Consider the following 17,457-nt stretch of genomic DNA (forward strand, 5'->3'; position numbering starts at 1 on the left):
AACGGAGACGGCGCTCGCGGCCCAGACCCGGCCGGACGGCAGGGCACATAAAGGTAGCGAGTTGGGGGCCTAACTCCTTGGAGAAGCTACCCCTCCATACACGCAAAGGGCGTGGGTGACCGGCCAAAATGGCGGTCCCTGAGGTAACACGACAATGAGGAATACCAACGGACCAACAAAAGAACTGGTTTGGTAGGCGTGCCATCTACGAACTGAATGTACCACGATATGATCTGCACAATATGATGATTGACATGTTTATGACCCAGATATGATTTATGACAATGAAGACGACATGTATTATTTATGACCCAGAGATGATTTATGATGATGATGACATGTATGATTTATGAGCCAGAGATGATTTATGATGATGATGATGACATGTATGATTTATGACCCAGATATGATTTATGACCACGGCGATGGCATGTATGATTTATGACCCAGACATGTTGTATGACACGTTTATGACCCAGATATAATTTATGGGATATTGTGTTGACATGTATATGACCCAGATATGATTTATGATCCCAATAAAACTGCGGCCAACAACCACCACAACAATTACGACCTTGTTGGCTAAATGTATTGGGATAACATTGGTTGGGGTCTTTGGGTAGATACTTCCCACGGTATGGGAGAGTGCGGGGGTTATTGCAGAGGCCGCCGCACCCCCCCCGAAGGGGGGGGGGAGGCTCAAGGGCCGGCGCCTTAATCCACGCCGAGCCCCAGTGGAAGAACCGGTTCTGGGCGCCCAGAAGCGGCAGGAGGACTTAACACCTCGCAGGGGAACATCCTGTGGACACCAAGGAACCCCCAGCCAATCGGGGGGACAGCATGGTACAAACCCACCAATGGGGGGCCAGCTACAAGGAACGGACGAGCAGAAGTGGGGGGATATAAGCCACCGCTCCCCCAGTTAGCTCCTAATTTTGCGGAGCGGGGGAAGCGGCGCACCTGAATTTTTGGACCCACCCACCCACACCTAGGAACCAGTAGTTGTCGCAGTGCTGGACAGCAACACAAGCATTGACGGGAATGGTTACAACGGATGGCTAAGGAGACACACCAACAGGGCGGTGTGTAGAAGTAGGCCACTCATTTTGGGATGCCGCACGGCAGGGTGAGGTGGCCTGGCCAAGGAGGGGAGTAGCGAACGGAGACGGCGCTCGCGGCCCAGACCCGGCCGGACGGCAGGGCACATAAAGGTAGCGAGTTGGGGGCCTAACTCCTTGGAGAAGCTACCCCTCCATACACGCAAAGGGCGTGGGTGACCGGCCAAAATGGCGGTCCCTGAGGTAACACGACAATGAGGAATACCAACGGACCAACAAAAGAACTGGTTTGGTAGGCGTGCCATCTACGAACTGAATGTACCACGATATGATCTGCACAATATGATGATTGACATGTTTATGACCCAGATATGATTTATGACAATGAAGACGACATGTATTATTTATGACCCAGAGATGATTTATGATGATGATGACATGTATGATTTATGAGCCAGAGATGATTTATGATGATGATGACATGTATGATTTATGACCCAGATATGATTTATGACCACGGCGATGGCATGTATGATTTATGACCCAGACATGTTGTATGACACGTTTATGACCCAGATATAATTTATGGGATATTGTGTTGACATGTATATGACCCAGATATGATTTATGATCCCAATAAAACTGCGGCCAACAACCACCACAACAATTACGACCTTGTTGGCTAAATGTATTGGGATAACATTGGTTGGGGTCTTTGGGTAGATACTTCCCACGGTATGGGAGAGTGCGGGGGTTAATGTGGTCGATCTGGTGAGGTGGCTGGGGCAGACTGCGAGTGTACCTCAAGCCTAGTGGCAGATTGCCCGCTCCAGGAAACTAATGAAAGAGTGGCTGGAAAAAGTTAGACTGGCTTATGAAGCTCACCTTTCGAAGCCTTTCAAGGACTTTCGTCCTCACAAAGTCCACTTCTTAGGTTCCTCGATGGCCAGAATCCTGCAATGTGGAAGCGATCTACAACTACAAACCAACAGAACTGGCCACCAGGAAGCAACCTTCGTACCAGGCACCTGCACAGCGGTGGACAGACAACGGCTACGCCAAGCCAAGGACCTGCCCATGAGTGATCTTGGCAGAAGATGCTGTCAAGTTATAATGGGATAAATCCATAATATGTGTTTGAAAATAAAAGAGTGAAGGGGTCAGACATTTCAAGGTCAGTTTGAGTGAGGTTTTTGCTTGTTGACTTTTGGTGTCTGTCCGCACAAGCCAAGTTAAAACCCCAACACCAGCAGTAGGTCAGGTTTCTAATAATAGCAGTGATGGTTGTCTGTACTAAGGTCAGAGTAAAGTAAGTTGACTTCAGTGGCATGTAAACATTTTCGAATATATCACAAGAACAGGATGTCCCAGCTTTAAATATTGCTTCTTAATTAACAAAATAGCGGAACAGTCCCCTTCCCAGAGAGGACCCCCCCCACCCCCCCAAAACGTGCCCTTGATATCCAGAAGAGGGCGCGGCCCGCCCGCCATGCCCCGCGGCGCTGCCCGGGGAGGGGACGTGAGCCAGGGACAGCGAGGCTTCTGCTTACACTGCAAGCGCGAGCAGCCGACGGAGAGCAACGCGGGCTGTAAACACCCGACTGCATCCGAGCCCGGGGGCGTCACACGAAAGGAGAGCTGTCCGAGGGCCAGCAGACGGCCCCCAGCCGCCACGCGTCACACGAGCAGGGTAAGTGCCATGTCCCACCTCGATCAGGGCATGCACCTCATGTTTACTCCCTGATCTTAGCGCGCCCATTCACCTCACGTCTACCCCTGGTCAGTCCCGTGATCCCCCGTCTCTTTCATAAAAGCAAGCACGGATTTATTAATAACCTGAATGAAGTTGGCCTGCATCGTTTCTACCGCCAGCGAGGTCAGTGAACACCTGCCCTAAACGTTTTTGTTGTCTCCCTCCTAAGTCTGAAAAGATTACAAAAATCGTTCTTAACTTTTTGATTTTAGCAGACCCCCACTGAATTACAACTAGTAGCCGGGCATCCTGGCTTCAACAGTTTCTACAATTTGAACTTCAAAACAATATTCAAAACACAGATCCACTTATGCTCAAACAGATATACAGATTATTAAATTATGTATTTAATTCACAAGTAAACCCCCCCCCAAAAATGAAATATTAATGGGGTGTTTGAAACGGCGCAGAATATACTTTTATTTCTTAAAGAGGAAGTACATTAGATTATAGCATATTACTTTGTCATGTTTGCGCCTAAACCATGCTCTCAATTTGACAGCGCATACCAGTGCTTCGGTGAATAGATTCAGATTGCTGTGCTTCAAGTGCTCCTTTGAAACATGCTAAGGATGCTAAATATTGGCCCAGATTTAGGAAGACTTTGGGGAGATTCCCGAACATTTTGCTCTGGGTTAGCGTCACAAAAGTAATGCTTTTTAAGTTTTAAACATACATATTATTTTTGGAAAAATGCAACCAAGTATAAGCAATCAAATAGATATCAAGTGACAATAAAAAAAATTACTGAATTAAAACTTACGCAATGCAGAAACAAGAAGTAATGAATCAAAAATAGTTGCATACAGAACTATTGTTATAAAATGTACGAGAGAAAGAGAAAAGGGAAAGGTGGGGGAGGGAGGCAAAGGAGAAACAATGGTAACAAAGCTTAATACACTTTAAAAAGGAATCAAAAAGGAAAAGCAGGAGATTTCTGTAACTCAGAAATATGATATCAATTTAAAGTGAAAGAGAAAGAGAGAATATATAATTACAGATATAAAACACTAGTATAATATTATTAACAATTCATGGTGGTTTGGGAACTTCTTCCCAATAAGGGTGATGACGGGTAGATCTTTGTACGGAAACGTCTAAGTAAATAGTCACAGGAAACCACGTGCGTTCTCTTTTCAGCAGTAAGGACAAAGGAGAAACATAGATATGATCTAGTCGATCGTTATAACATACACTGTACCACCAAGATTGAAATGAAAGTTGTGTAGATTGTTTCCAATTTTTTGTAATTTGCTGGGAAGCAATAGCAATCAATAAATCCACAAAGTCCATGTTATGAGAAAGGGTTTGTCAAGTATCAGATAATGAGCCTAGAAATACGGCTTCAGGGGAGAAAGGGAAACTGGTATCGCGAATGGTATTTGAGACCATACTTTCAACCAAAACCAATGAGTATATAGGGACATGAAAAAAGCATATGAAATAAATCCACGTGAGAAGCATTACAAGACCAGCAATCTGAGGAGAGTGTGGGTTGAAATTTATGTAATGATAGTGGTGTAAACAGAAGACATTTATATATGAAAAAAGCGTTTGTGTAGTGCTGGCTGATCTTGCGGTGTTTCAACCATAATTTGTTCCAGTAGGCCATGAGAATTGAAAATCAGATTCCCATTGGAGCTCCGTGTGGGTCTTAGATCTGTGTACAATATGTGCAGTAAGGAATGTGTAAATGGATGATGCAGTAGCTTGGCCACTTAAAATGGAAAGAATGTTGCGTTGTGGTAATAAAGGGTGTGGTATAGATGATAGAAGAGACATAGAATCTGTTAAATGTTTGATTAACAGATTAAATTTGACAGAGGAGGATTTGGGTAATTGATAAAGTGATTGTGCATCGGAAAAGGTAAGGAAAGAGTCGTTTGAGTATAACTGATGGATCCAAAGTAAACCTCTGTCTCGCCAAGTCTTACAAAAAAGAGTTTATTGTTAATTTTAAGGAATGTATTATGCCAAATAGATGAATTAAGAAATTGGTCCTTAGCTGAGAGGTGTGATAGCATAAAGGAATGACAAAGTTTGTGGATAGTATTATGTATAGGTGAAGATAGAATTTGAGCTTTATGAGTAAAAGTGAGGGATTCATCAAGGGAAAAAGGGATAGAAAGGAATGTTCTAAGTCCTCCCATAAAGGAGAGGGATTAGGAGTAGAATCCTTTTATGACTTAGAGAGTTGTTTAAGAAGGAAGGCATTATGGTAAAGCTGAAAATCTGGAAAATTAACCCCACCTTGAGATTTAGGGCGTTTTAGCTTAATGAAAGACATCATGTTTTTTTCTTGTTCCATAAAAATATTGACAGAGTAGAATAAATATTTTTGAAAAAGTATGCAGGAAGATGGAGAGGGATAGCTGAGATCATGTACAAAATAATGGGAGCCAGGATCATTTTAATGGTATCAAGTCTACCCCACCAGGATAAGTATAAAGGATGCCATTTAGCAGTAGAAGTAGAAAGAGTAGAGAAGAGAAAAGTCATATTTAGGGACAGTGTTTTCTTAATAGAGGGAGCAAACATAAGACCTAAATATTTAATATGTTGGGATTCCATGAAAAATTTGTAGAGAGAGAATCTTGTTTAAAACAAAAGATATTCAAGGGTAGAATTTCACATTTATCGTGGTTTAGTTTGTAACCACAAAGTAAAGAGAAAGTCTTAACTTCCGCTACAAAGGCTGGAAACGGAGAGTTGCGAGTTAGATAAAAACAAGAGAATGTCATCTGCATAGACACTCATTTTAACGTGTAGTTTATCGTGCTGGAAACCATGTATTTCAGAGTTTTGTTTGATTTTAGCTAGAAATGGTTCTAAAGCTAAAACGAAAAGGAGAGAGGAAAAGGGACAGCCTTGGCGAACACCTCTTTGCAACACAAAGGAGTCAGAGAACGAACCATTAGTAAAAATGGTAGCTTTGGGTGAAGTGTATAATACAGAAATAAAAGAAATTAATTTGGGGCCAAAACCGAACCAGGATAATGTATGAAAAATAAAAGACCAATCCATTCGGGCAAAGGCTTTCTCTGCATCCATAGAGATGGCTGCAAGAGAGTGGGGATATTTGTTAGCATTATGTAATATATTAAAGAAGGTGTGGTAAATAAATAAATAATACCCTATTTTTGACTAGGCATATAGCATAACAGATAGCTCAATAAATAAGAGTCAAGATTCGAGGTAGTAGGAGTTTCTGCAGGTTTATTACAGCATAAGGACAGGATCAGGACAACCTGCATAGGATGACCCAGCAGGGGAAAAGAGGCCCAGCAGCTGCTGGGGCTGGGTCTGGGATGAGCGCGCTAACTTTTAATAACAATACATGAACTTATATACATAGCGCAAACACATAGCATTACATTGCAGTAGGCGTAGCAGTGGGTGGAGCAGAAGGCGTGACGCGTAACAGTCGCGAAAGATAACAGTAAAAGTAGGTGTAACTGGGCGTATACATAGACATGTGGTGCAAACGTAACAGAATATGTCATGAATGGGGCGGAAACATAGGAGGGGGCTACCTAAGGAGCCGGGACCTCTAACCTGGTGGTGCGCGCAAACTGGCAATGACGTATTACTAGGAGAAGCTGGGGGCTATGAACTCTGTGCTAGGAGCAGAGACTAAAGTCTGGAGGGTCGGAGCGACTTGTACCTAAACCCTATCTAGTATCTGATGTTTAGGGAACATGTTGATATAAACTAGAAGTCATGAGGGGAAAGGCTAACTTGATTCTAAGACTGGACCATGCATTATTCTACATGTAGTGTGTGATGAAGAATACTAAATGACCATTAAATACAGTATTTCTCTAACGTGGAGCCGCATAGGCTAGACAATGACGGGAACTATTGATGCAGTTCAGTAGCTTAGGAATGCAGAGAAGGAGGACTGAACTGATAACTGGAACTATAACATACTTTTGGCAGACTCAGAGGCAGAGCCAGGCTGCACCGGGCACTGCGAGGCAGGAAGTAAGTGAAGGGTCGAGGATACAGGTGGGGGCTGTATCGCTCCTCAGCGAGACTTCAGGAGACAGGAGCTGAATCTGTGGTCCGGGCCCTTTTGAGGCCTGGAAACGGGGACTTTATAATGGAATAACGTGCACACTGAGAAACGTGGCAACATAGCTTTACATAGGCCTGATATTCGTAGTATTCACGAGGACTGGAAACTAACATACTAAAGGTGGACACAACTGTAATTGCGTCATTAATCGGACATGGGGAATAACATATGCATATTGTTCATGCACACATAACATATGATGGATGAGGCGTAGGGACACAGAACATGGCAAAATTTACTTTTCCACATTCCCTCCTTGTCACTACGTTTCCATCAGGAAACATCAATTTTCATGATACCATCTATCATTTCATACAGTACCATTTGCTCGTCTCGAATTATCTTGGAACGGGACTTAGAACGGGGCTTGGGACTAGGAATACAAGAGGTAGCACACATGCTGCAAATCGCAGGGCCACATTGTATACAGAGGCAGCAGCTAAATATGATCGCTACTGCAATACTTAGAAAGGACAGGAATTTCCATCCCCATGCGGAAATTATATTCCAGAACCAACCGGACCATGTCCAGGTGCCTGGATCTTGATGTAACAGATGGGCAATTTTATGGAGTCTGGTTATAGCTGAATAAACAGACGGCGCGTTATTTGGAATGAAAATGCAACAACTAGATCCGAGGACTCTACAGGCCCCGCCCCTATCGGCCAGTATGACGTCAAGGACGAGACGATTCTGTAAAACGACAATTCTCATAAAGGATTGCTCTTCAGTTAAGTTACCTAGAGCGGAGGCAGTCTCATCTACTACTGCTTCAAGGGTTCTTGTTAACCTACGAATTAGCTTACTATTTACAACTGTGCCTAAATAAGGGAAAACACCTTTATCTATATCAATGAATTGCTCTGCGGCAGTTTCAGTATAATCGACAATCGGGAGATTTCTCTTGTGTCTAGTATGTACTAGGAAGGAATTCCTATGGTAGTCAGGTGGGGCTAGAAAAACAGGCGGCAGTAGGAAGGCAATGTAACAGGTTCCCTCCCAATCGAGGGGCAGACGAACATATGCAGTTGGACCACAAACAAAATAAGAATGACGTGAGGCTTTAAAAATAGATTTCCCACTGTCACTATACTGAATAACAGTAGTACATTCACTATGGCCTACGTGTACAGAACCATAATTACGGACACATAATTCGCCTTTGACTGGTAGTACTGAAATAGCAGGTGAGTCTGGAGTAGTATCAGACTGAACATTCAGGACCATGAAATTCGACGAATAATTACCTAAATTATACACTTCATTTTCTAGATCTAACCCGGTTCTGTGGGGGAGACCTTGCTTGTCTGGGAAACATGTACTGTTAAGAAAAGACATATCTGTTGCGGATGACGTTAACGTGGACCATGCTCCACACGAACCATTATGTGAAAAAGGATAAGGAAAGAGTGGCAGAACTCCCTTCGGTGTCTGGAAAGGGGGGAGTCGACCACACACCCAACAATTAGTGGCATTGCTGGTCTGGTGTGAGTAATGTAACATACGGATAAACGAATTATTACGCATAGCGAGGCGGTAAGAATATTCGTGAGGAGGCAGATCACTAAACGTGTGCTCTACTGTAGCATTAGCAGACTTATTTACATGAGAAACTGGAAAATATAGGAAAAAGGCATAACTGGTGCAGGAAATCATTAGGCTGATGAATAATATGAAACTCAGAAAAACGATACATTGAATTGAGTTTTTACTGACTCTCTCACTATGGGGGTCTATTTTATACATGTCAGAAACAATCTAACCGTTTCACCTAGGGGAGGACTTATACAATCAAACTGACTGACTTACTAGACCGTAGTTTTTGCTTATACTCCTGTTGCGGAGTTTTCTCTAACAGGGAAGGGGTTGTAACAATGTCTTTTGCGGGACAGTCCTTTAAAACAATGTCTTGGCAGTCTTTAAAATCCTGGGACTCCTTGGAAATGTTTTTAGAAACGGGTTTCAATCCATTGAAAAGTTTTACATGAGAAAGGTGGACCCACCCCTTCCTGCCTTCCAGCTTGACGGCAGTACGGGTGGTCAAGAGGACCTGACGTGGCTCCTTCCAACGAGGTTCCAGCGGACTTGATCTGTCAAAATTCCGGACCATCACAAGGGAACCTGGAACGATTTCATGCGGTGCCACCTCGGTATTGTCTGGAAAGGCGGCGGCAACCTGTGAACGACATGAGTTGAGGGCAGACATCAAGGAAGCTAGGTAATCTGTCAACATATTACATGAAACATCGGTAATACTTCGGGGTCTAGGAGTACCCCACATGTTAGGGGGGCGGCCGAATACGACCTCATACGGGGACAGACCTGATCTGGAATGTGCGACCATGCGCATATAAAATAGAGCAACTGGCAGAGCTACTAGCCAGTCCACACCTTTTTCTTTACAAACTTTTGCAATACGGATTTTCAGGGTCTGATTATGTCTCTCGACTAGACCGGCTGCTTCAGGATGGCGTACACAATGGAACTTCCACTGGTACCCTAACAACAGGGAAACATGCTTCATTAACTCTGAGGAGAATGGCTGACCGTTATCAGAATATACGACTCTAGGGAGTCCATATCTAGGGAAGAATTCACGAACCAACTGCTTGGCAGTGGTCGCGGCTGTGTAATCTGGGACTGGATATGCTTCTGTCCACCTGGACAAAGCGCATACTACTACAAGGACATACTTGAAACCTCGACATCGCTCCATTTGAATATAATCCATCTGGAGGACCTCAAAAGGGTGGTCAGGGGGCTGGAAACCACCTTGTTCCACCGGGACACTTTTACCTGGATTAAACTGACAACATATCATACAGGTACGGACTTTCTGCTTGGCTGCAGCTCGTAAATGCTTGTTGAACCAAATGTTCTGGATACTGTCTAACATAGCTTTTTCTCCTAAATGTGCTGGACTATGTGCGGTATTGATAATGACTTGAACCATAGAGTCGGGGAGAAACCATGTGGCTCTACCCTTTGTTAACCATCCTTGATCTGTCTGGACCCCTCCTTGTTCGGACCATTTCTTGATTTCCTCGGGAGTAGCATGTAACTGGATATCTATGACATCTTGTGTAGGGTCCTTAACTGTCATGCATGTAGTCGGATCTGGAGTATGTGTCTGATTAACTGGAATGTCTAGAGTCTGTGCTGTAAGCTTGGCTGTGCGGTCTGCTAGATCGTTACCTTGGGAAATAATGTCAGTAACTTTCGTATGTGCTTTGCATTTCATGATAGCAATGGATGTCGGTAAATGTATGGCATCTAACAGAGCTTGAATAAGGAGACCATGCTGAATCTTGGTTCCATGAGAAGTCATGAAACCTCTCTCCTGGCAGAGCACTCCGAAGTCGTGTACAACTCCGAATGCGTAACGTGAATCTGTATAAACATTAACTTTCAGGTTCTTGGCGTGTATACAGGCTTGTGTCAGAGCAACTAGCTCTGCTGCTTGAGCGGACAGGGTATCAATACAGTGTGTTTCAATAACTTCGGTGTCAGTAGTCACTGCATACGCGGTGACTAGTTCTCCTGTACTAGTTCTCATACATGAACCATCCACATAAAGTGTCAGGTCAGGATCTGGTAACGGAATGTCTGTCAGGTCTTGTCTTGGCTTTGTCGTAATGTTAACTACTTCCACACAGTCATGTGGGTCAGGGTTCAAACTGACTGATGGTAACAGTGTAGCAGGATTCAGGACGTTGCAGCGTCTAATTTCTATGTGTGGCTGGAACAGTGTCAATTCATAACCTGTTAAACGTGCAATTGTCAAGTGCTGAGTTTGGGTTCGGTTTAAAAGAACTTCCACGGAATGTGGAACTTGTACTGTCAGGGAATGTCCTAAAACTATGGAATCACTTTGTCTGATAGCTAGTGCGGTGGCTGCAACTGACTTAAGGCACGCAGGCAACGCCTGGGCGACTGGATCTAATGTGCTAGAAAAGTAAGCACAGGGCTTGGATTGTCCTGCTTGATCTTGTGTGAGAACAGATAATGCTGTACCTTCACGTTCAGTAACGAAAAGTGTAAAAGGCTTACTGTAGTTCGGTGTAGCTAGAACTGGAGCTTGACATAGGGCTTTCTTTAACTCGTTGAAACTAAGTGTATGTTCAGATGTCCAAGGGAGGACAGTCGATACGGCTGCCTCCTGTGTCGTTAACTGTATCAGTGGCTTGGCTAGAAATGCATACTGGGGAATCCATTGTCTACAATAAGAAGTAAGGCCGATAAAGGCACGTACCTCCTTCTGGGTTCTGGGCTGGGGAAGACTCGCTATTAACTGGATACGGTCGGGTGTCAACTGCCTACCCCTCTTGGACAGTAAGTGTCCTAAGTAGACCACTTGCTGGACACAGAATTGAAGCTTCGAAGGGGACACCTTGTGCCCCATCTCGGCTAGAAAATACAAGACTGTAAGTGATGCACGCTCGCAGTCACGTTCAGAACGGGCTGTGATCAGTAGATCATCGACATACTGGAGCAGGGCAGTGTCAGTTGGCATGTGAATGTTGTCTAGTTGTCTCTTGAGTGCCTGACTGTAAATACTAGGACTTTCTGTGAAACCTTGAGGAGCGCGTGTGAACATATAGCTCCTTCCATTTAAACAAAATCCGAAAAGAAACTGGCTGTCTGGATGAATAGGAACACTAAAAAATGCATTCTTGAGGTCTATGACAGTGAAGAACGTGGCTTCAGAATCAATGGCTGTTAATAGGGAAGAGATATCTGGGACTACTGGGTACTGAGGAATAATACATTTATTAAGCTCTCGTAAATCAATCACTAATCGATATACTGGGGGTGCATTTGGATCAGTACGTTTCATGACTGGAAAGATCGGAGAATTACATACATTGGAGTCAGTTTCTACAACTACTCCTTGAGCCATGAGCTCGTCAATAATTTTGGATAAGGCTGCTACAGCCTCAGGTGGCAATCTGTACTGTCTGATTCGTGGTAACACTACACCTGGTTTGAGAGTCACACGATAGGGTGTGATTTGCATATAACCTACATCTGTTGGACCTTGTGCCCATAGATGCTGTGGAACATTAGACAGTCTGGAATCAAAATCTCGTAATACATAGTGACCCTTAAAGTCACGTAGGAACAGACGTATTCCCTCTGGGGAACAGCAAATGACTGCACCTAACTCTTTCAGTGTCTTAATGCCTAATAGATTTTCTGGACATGACTTAGTAAGTAACAGATCAGTAGTGCGGGACAATGGACCTACTTCTAGAGTAACTGGCTTTGAGATCTCATTTATAATGGGTTTTCCTGAAAATCCAAGGGAAACATTTCTTGAGCCTGAGAGCGGAGCCCCTGGAACTTCGGCATGACTAATTGTGGTCCTACTTGCCCCTGTATCGATCAAAAACTTTCTGTCTTTCCCTAATACTTGACTGTGAACATAGGGACCTTCTTGATCTACAGGTATCTCGATGAGAGGCAAGCCTACCTCCCTCTCTAGGCTGTTTCATGAATATGGCTGATACTCTGGATACTCGGACTGTGCATACTGGTACATCTGTGATGTGACATGCTGTGTTGCAGCAATAGGCTGCGGTACTGTAACTGTCTGTTGTGCATTCTGTGACTGAGGAGTCTGTGAAACTTGTTCTTGTCTAGGCGGACGTGGTCTTTCTTTAGTCTTACCAGTAGCTATGTTATGTTTCAGAACTGCACACTCGTTTATAAAATGACCTGGCTGTTTACAATAATTGCAGTTCCCTTTAACGGGAGCTGCAGGATGACTGGCTTGATTCGGACCCCTCTTCTGACTGTCTTGAGGAACAGATTGTGCAACTAGCACTTTCATTTTCGTGTCTTTCATACGTTTTCTTTCGTGTTCTTGCTCTTCTCTGATTCTATTCTGGTGGTATTGGAGCATCTGGAGCATCTGGGACGGAGTATTAGCTTGCCAGGTGCTTTCGACTTTCAAAACTCGATTTTTAATTTGTGGACTTGAATTCTCGACTAATTTAGTAACGAAAAGGTGAGGGTATGACTCACTACTTGTCTTGAGACCACTGTTAATACTAAAACATTTTTCAAATCTAGAATAAAAATCACTAATATCTTCGTCTTGTTTCTGTTTACAGGCTGAGATTGCATCCCAGTCTTCTTTTCTAGTTGTCAATAATCTGGGTAAAACTTGAATCAATAATTCTGGTAATTCTTTACATTTATCTCCAAGACCGGTACCTGGTACTCGAGCCTTGTCTTCAGCTTCTAGAGCTGTCCAATCGATCTTTTTCTCTCCCACCTCCCATTCTTTTTCCTTTAGCTTTTCATACACCCCTGCGGGTAACAGGACCTTTAACATTTTAATGATATCTGGGTAAGTGTATTCTCCCATACGGAGCATGTCTTTTAATTCTCTATGGAACCCTGCTGGATCTTTGTCATGACAGGGAATTAATTTCTTCATTTCAAGAAGTTCCATCTTTGTTATTGGAGTGTATACAAACACTCGTTGCATTTCGCCACCCGTCCCTCTGACTGGGTGGACTTCTCGTAACGGATTCTGTCGGTCTATGTAGAATGATTTACTTTCTGGGGGTGAGACATGAACAAAATGTGGGTTCAAGAACGTTCTATATTTGTGGCGTTGTTCTAGAATGACACTAATTAAATCGGTACCTAAACCTCTCCATCTGTACTGGAGTAACTCGTTCAGGATATCATGTAACGGACCTGGATCAGAGTGTTGACCCTCATACAGAGTAATGAGGTGCTGAATCATATACATACCCACCAGTCGTTGCTCGGCTGGGGGCATTTTCAGAAACATTTGTGCCACTATTTCGTCTGGAAAAGTGGTAGAATCAGTAATCCATCGGACTGCTGATCGGGCTAGTTCTTGTTCATGCATGGTACTTAACTCACTATAACCGATTCGTGATTTCAGAATGTGATCGGTAGCTTGAAATACTTGTTCTAGAGAACCTTGTTCTGGTGCTGGATGATGAAAAATAGACTTGGGTTCTAGGCGTAAATGGCGATCTGGAAATCTAGATTTTCCTACATACGCTATTCTGGCGGGATTCTCGTCCTCTTCTTCTTCGGGATCAGAGATACTTTCTTTCTCGCTTACTTGTGCTGCTTTACGCTGTTCGTGTATCTTTATTATCTCTTTACGGATTTTCTTGTACATACTCTCCATAGCACCGACGGTCTTGTGCTTACCCTCGGCTATATTATCACTCCACCTTGTCAGGATTCTCATTTCGGCGGAATCTTTAGACGGGTAATCTTGTTCTCTTATTAGACAATTGATCAGGAACTTTAATATCATGAGCTGGATCTCGGCTTTCCTTTGAGACATAGTCTCGCTAATACTTTCTGGATCATCCCCTGTACGGATGAAACGATATATTCTGTCTAGATCTTCTTTCATATTCGGTAAGGTGACTAGATACTCGGCCACCTTTCTTACGCGAAATGAATATAAAACCATATTATCCTCGCCTGGGACTGGATCATAGCAACATTCGGCAAGGGATTTTCTTATTTCTGCAACAGACTGATACCTAGGCGTACGCTGTGATGCTTGTGCATGTAATTCGGCTAACGTTAAACGCTTGTGTGGCGGCGGGGTTTGAGGAGGACCTCCTCCTGCAGCCCCTAAACTGGAGTCGTCAACTGATGCTTTCCGACCTGGCAGGGTCGGTAATTGTAACGTGGGCTGGACTTGTATGGCGGGCTGACCCGGGGGTACCGTAACAGGTACTCCGGTGTCTGGAGGAGCGGGAAGTGCCTGATTTACAGGGACTGGCGGAGCGCGAACAGGATTTGCATATTCTGGGACTGTGTCGTCCAAGTAGGACGAAATAAAAATATCAGCTGCGGTCGGTTTGTGACGTAGCTTGGTCGGAAGTAATGGTGGCGGGAAATTACTGGATGCCTCTGGGGTCGCTTTTGGCAAGCCCTCGGCAAGAAGAGGATACATACCCTTAATGAGGGCATGCCTCTGTCTGTCTGACTGTTCGGCTTTGACTCGTTCACCTATCTCGATTAATTCTCTTTCTTGGGCTCGTTCTTGGGATTCTCTACTTAACTCTGACTTTCTGACTTCCTTTTCGGTTCTTCTATGCGCTTCTTTACGCCATAACTCGATGGCATCTTTCTGTGACTGTCTGGCTTTCTTTTTCCATAATGCTTCTTCTACTCGCATGATACATTCGGCATCCCATGTACCCGATACGGGCCATCTATACTTTTCTTCTAACTGTTTGGTATACTCTACCCATAAATCTAGATACAATATGGCGCTTATGCCATGTTTCTGATACATAAAGTGACCTGGACTGTCCCTAGGCGGGACAGGAACTGCTTCTTCTAATAAACCCTTTCTAGTTTTTAACTGACGTAACTTGGAAAATATAGGCATGACTGAACTGTAATCTGGACACAATACAATACACAATAAACACGAAATCACGTCACACTCATACCACAACATTAAAATACATGAAGAACATTATAAATAACAGTTTGAACAGAATATTACCTGGAATACTGAGAGCAGAAATACAAGAATTTTCTCGAGAACGGAACAGACTAGAATTACTGGATGCACTGCTGTAACAGTACGGAACATACCGGTCCCATAAAGGAACGCATCAAGACCCGTATCCACCTAGGTGAACACTTCGTTTGTGAGTCTGGGTACCACCAACCCACGGACCAGGAGTCAATTTAGATTGGTCCTGTCTAGATACTACCCCAGCAATGGTACTCACCGGGCAGCAAGAACGGAAGGCCTCGGACGGGACTGGGCTGACGACGACGGACTTCGGACTTCAGTTACGGGTGGGCCTCCGGATACCTCGGACCTTGGACTCTCGGCTTGGGCTCTGGTCGGGACTCGCCGCGTTCCTCCACCGTCTCGTTCGGATGCTGGACCGCCTCCTCCGTCTCCTCCGTGGGCCTGAGGGATACTTGAGCAGAAATATCTGCCACTGCGCAGAAGAGTTCCGTCACGACTGTAGAGGGTCAGGGGGTCGGCGTGGCTTCACCGACGCGTGGGGAAAGGGCAAGTCCCTATTCGGGCGCCATTATGTGGTAAATAAATAAATAATACCCTATTTTTGACTAGGCATATAGCATAACAGATAGCTCAATAAATAAGAGTCAAGATTCGAGGTAGTAGGAGTTTCTGCAGGTTTATTACAGCATAAGGACAGGATCAGGACAACCTGCATAGGATGACCCAGCAGGGGAAAAGAGGCCCAGCAGCTGCTGGGGCTGGGTCTGGGATGAGCGCGCTAACTTTTAATAACAATACATGAACTTATATACATAGCGCAAACACATAGCATTACATTGCAGTAGGCGTAGCAGTGGGTGGAGCAGAAGGCGTGACGCGTAACAGTCGCGAAAGATAACAGTAAAAGTAGGTGTAACTGGGCGTATACATAGACATGTGGTGCAAACGTAACAGAATATGTCATGAATGGGGCGGAAACATAGGAGGGGGCTACCTAAGGAGCCGGGACCTCTAACCTGGTGGTGCGCGCAAACTGGCAATGACGTATTACTAGGAGAAGCTGGGGGCTATGAACTCTGTGCTAGGAGCAGAGACTAAAGTCTGGAGGGTCGGAGCGACTTGTACCTAAACCCTATCTAGTATCTGATGTTTAGGGAACATGTTGATATAAACTAGAAGTCATGAGGGGAAAGGCTAACTTGATTCTAAGACTGGACCATGCATTATTCTACATGTAGTGTGTGATGAAGAATACTAAATGACCATTAAATACAGTATTTCTCTAACGTGGAGCCGCATAGGCTAGACAATGACGGGAACTATTGATGCAGTTCAGTAGCTTAGGAATGCAGAGAAGGAGGACTGAACTGATAACTGGAACTATAACATACTTTTGGCAGACTCAGAGGCAGAGCCAGGCTGCACCGGGCACTGCGAGGCAGGAAGTAAGTGAAGGGTCGAGGATACAGGTGGGGGCTGTATCGCTCCTCAGCGAGACTTCAGGAGACAGGAGCTGAATCTGTGGTCCGGGCCCTTTTGAGGCCTGGAAACGGGGACTTTATAATGGAATAACGTGCACACTGAGAAACGTGGCAACATAGCTTTACATAGGCCTGATATTCGTAGTATTCACGAGGACTGGAAACTAACATACTAAAGGTGGACACAACTGTAATTGCGTCATTAATCGGACATGGGGAATAACATATGCATATTGTTCATGCACACATAACATATGATGGATGAGGCGTAGGGACACAGAACATGGCAAAATTTACTTTTCCACAAAGGTCCGGCTATTGTCCGAGATATACTGTCTTTTAATAAAGCCAGATTGTTCTTTACAAATAATAGATTGTAGGACAGGCTCTAACCAGGCTCTAACCGGAGAGCAGGAATTTTTGCGAATATTTTATAATCAGAGTTCACTATAGATATTGGTCTATCATTTTTACAGAGATGAGGGTCTTTCCCATACTTAGGAATTAGGCAAATAAGAGCATCTTGAAAAGTGCCGGAGGAGTCATTAGAGGAGATAAAGTATGAAAATAAAAAGAGG

General features: G+C 44.2%; 1 protein-coding gene across 3 annotated transcripts in view; it reads left to right on the forward strand.

The window, feature by feature from the left end:
- Positions 1-2,544: 2,544 nt before the first annotated feature.
- LOC144773555 (ecto-ADP-ribosyltransferase 5-like) overlaps positions 2,545-17,457 on the forward strand; it is a 99,561-nt gene continuing 84,648 nt past the window's right edge. For 2 of the 3 annotated variants that reach the window (XR_013600006.1, XM_078658653.1), the window contains exon 1: positions 2,547-2,751. The gene's annotated coding sequence lies outside the window, so the exon portion shown is untranslated. Of the gene's footprint in view, positions 2,752-17,457 lie in introns of all 3 variants that reach the window. The other variant, XM_078658651.1, reaches the window with a different exon arrangement.

This window comes from Lissotriton helveticus, chromosome 8 (assembly GCF_964261635.1).
Source record: "Lissotriton helveticus chromosome 8, aLisHel1.1, whole genome shotgun sequence".
NCBI classification, from domain to species: Eukaryota; Metazoa; Chordata; class Amphibia; order Caudata; family Salamandridae; genus Lissotriton; species Lissotriton helveticus.